Source organism: Pipistrellus kuhlii, unplaced genomic scaffold (assembly GCF_014108245.1).
Source record: "Pipistrellus kuhlii isolate mPipKuh1 unplaced genomic scaffold, mPipKuh1.p scaffold_m20_p_3, whole genome shotgun sequence".
NCBI lineage: Eukaryota > Metazoa > Chordata > Mammalia > Chiroptera > Vespertilionidae > Pipistrellus > Pipistrellus kuhlii.
Window position 1 is genome coordinate 141,118,370 of NW_023425529.1, and position 3,348 is coordinate 141,121,717.

Sequence of the window (3,348 nt, forward strand, 5' to 3'; positions counted from 1 at the left end):
CTCCAATTAATTATATGTACTTTGTAATAGAAATTTGATCATTTTATTTGCCAAATTAAACTTGATCTTAAACGCCTCTTTTTTATGATACAGTTCAAATATTTAAATAGAAGTTATCAGAACTTGTAATAACTTGCCACTGATTATCTTTTTGCACTCATTTATTTTTAAAGTCAAACTCCAAAAATAAAAATATTCTTTTGAATCTTCAAATGTGCAGTAGTCTAATTTGCTGGTAAGCCATCAACTATGTTATTCCACCTGCTTAGGTTAATTTATTTTTTTCATCCTTATTCTCTTGATTGATATTCTTCAATACTTCAAGTCTCAAGTTAGAAATTACTTCCCAGGAAAACTATTCTTCCTGGTTAGATTCTTGTACATTCACTTTTTAATATTCTGTTTCCTGAATTGAAGTTAGAAAAATATATTGGAATTTCATGTCTTCATCTCTCTAGAGCTATTCCTCTACCACTCTTTCTTTCCCCCCCCTCATTCTGAACCAACATCATTCCCTCCTGGAAAAAAAAAATGTGAGCTTGATTGTTATTCTTCTTCCAAAGTAAAGCATAGAGGGTCACATAAATTGCATAGATATTTTATCACTCCTTCTTGTATGCTATATCTTTTGTTTTGTGGTAAAGTTTATCTCATTCATCTCCTTAAACCATATTGTATATTGAACCATATTCAGCATGGCCAGTGGTGAACCTGAGGAAGGGGCGGTGAAGGATTAAAAAAAACTGACAAGAGAATACAGTTGGGGCCAGGTGGGTCACTGCACTTGTATGAGAATACGGTGACACTGCCTGTAAACTGAATCTTCATTTTATAGTCAGATCACACAAAGCAAAATGAGGGAGTAGTCAAGATATTTACTATGTTCTTTCGAGTTTCAAATCTGCTTCTTTCCTGTTACTGGATTCTCTGAACTCTATCAAGCTTGGAGGGCAAAGCCCTCCCAGCACAATTATATCCAATTAAGCTTGACCTTATAGTCTGACCTTGTAGTCAGTCCTATGTAGCTGAGGGATATGGGCAGAGGGAGGTACAGCAAGTGCTGACAAAACAAAGCTTGATAGAGTTCAGAGAATGCAATAACATCAGGACATTGCCACAAGAGGATCGTGTCCTCTCATCAAACCCCGAGGCTTGATCCCTGTCCAAGCGCTGTTGACACTCCCCACAGTATATCTGTTCATAAAATTATAATCTAATGTTGATTTACTGCTATATCTGTATATTTTCTACACATTTTGCATATTTGTGTTTTACAAATAGCTTCAAATTAATATATTAGTATTAGTATATTGTTATATACTATAATAATGTATCATTACTAGTCATACTGTATCATTGTATAGTTTTTATGGTATGCCAAACTAGTATTACATTTTTTATTATAGTATTTAAAATTCATGAAGTTTTTAAGCAGAAAAATATTTTATATATGAGAGGAATCACATGCAGAGCAAGTAAATGATTTATAAAGAATAAGACAACTATTCATTAGTGGAGATAGAACTCAAACTCTGATGTCCTGATGTAATTTGAAGATTTTTCCATTGACATTGTGTTTCATTATTACTTTTTAACTTCCCTAATATTTGCTATTTAATAATAAATATAATTGGAAGTGGAGAGAATCAGGTTTTTCTGCTAAAACAATAAAAAAGTTATTTTATTACCTGGATTCAGTGAACAAAGAGGAGGTGATTGAGAGAATGCCAGGTTGTATCTGTTTTATTTTAATTGCTGTATAACTCATGGCATAGTTACCACATTGTAGAGTCCCACTACCAGTTTCATTTTATAGAAGTGTTTTTACTTCCATTACCTTATGTGGTTGCACAATATCCTGTGCATGCACTGTGCCTGTTGAAATGAGAGAAATGATGATAGCATATTTAAACCATTTCCCCAGCATTCTACTGATGATCATTGGAAGTGCTGAGATTGGCCCTTAGACTGCTTAACGCAGTTTATAGTGCTCTGTTTTACTGTGCCATACTGTTTCTCTAAGCAATTCCATGACAGGAGAGTGAAACTATAAAGAGAAAAATAAAATTACAGTTGAGTTGGGAGATGTACTTTAGACAACTGAATATTTATTTTACTTCTAAACTACCTGACTTCATAATTTTCTTATTTGTAAATTGTGCATAAAAATATTAAATCCAATGCCCAAAAAATATATAGCATTTCTAACATAGAGTCTTATACCTAACAAATTTTCATAAGATACTAATTGTCATTTGATTTATTCTTATTATTATCTTCATCAGTGAATATACAAAGTGACTTCTTTATAAATTGAAACAAAAGATTTCTGAAATTTTCTTAGCCATATTTTCTCCTATTTTATTCATTCAAATTCTTTCTCTGCTTTTGCACACCCTTTCCACATTTTTTATATATTTGCTTAAAACTTAAGAAAAGAGTAAGTTGCAAAGTGGAAAATAAAGATTTAAAAAAGGAAAATAAGAGCCCAGCCAGCATGGCTCAGTAGTTGAGTGTCAACCTAGGAACCAAATCATCATTGGATTCCTGGTTAGGGATCATGTCCTAGTTGTGGGATCAATTCCCATTATGGGGGTCTACTGGAGGCAGCTGACCAATGATTCTCTCTCATCATTGATGTTTCTCTCTCCCTCTCTCTCTCTCTCTCTCTCTCTCTCTCTCTCTCTCTCTCTCTCTCTCTCTCTCCCTTTTCTGAAATCAATAAAAATACATTTGAAAAAGAAAAAGAAAAAAGAAAAATAAGAGTGGAGATATAATCAATTAAACTTATTAAAATTGCTTTAAAATATTAACAGGATTTCATTAAAATATGTAGTCACAACTCAACATTTTTGTGTAAAAAACAATTTTGAGCAAATATTGATCTATTGGTCTTGGTTAAATTTAAAATTTTTATTTTACAAAGACCTTAAATTAAACCCTCTAATTTATATGTAAAATAAGATTTAAGATACACAACTTTTAAAAATTAGAATAGAAGAGGAGAACCAAGATGGCAGCCTAGGTACCAAGCCCCTCAGCTGCCGCCTCGCACAACAATTTCAAAACAACAACTAAAATCAGAACGGACATCATCCCAAAACACAGGAAAGCTGGCAGAGTGGGAAATATACAACTAGAAAGAAGGAGAGAGGCTCACGGATCAAATTGGGAGCCGCAAAGTGCTGAGGTAGAGTGACGTGTGTGCATAGAGAAAGTGCAGCCGAATGCCTGGCTGGCGGGAGGGGAAAGGAAGTCTCTGATTGCACTGAACGCTTTCTAACTGTACTGGACCCCAACCCCAACTGAAATTCCGTGGACATAAGGGTGGAGTCTGGACTGTAGAGA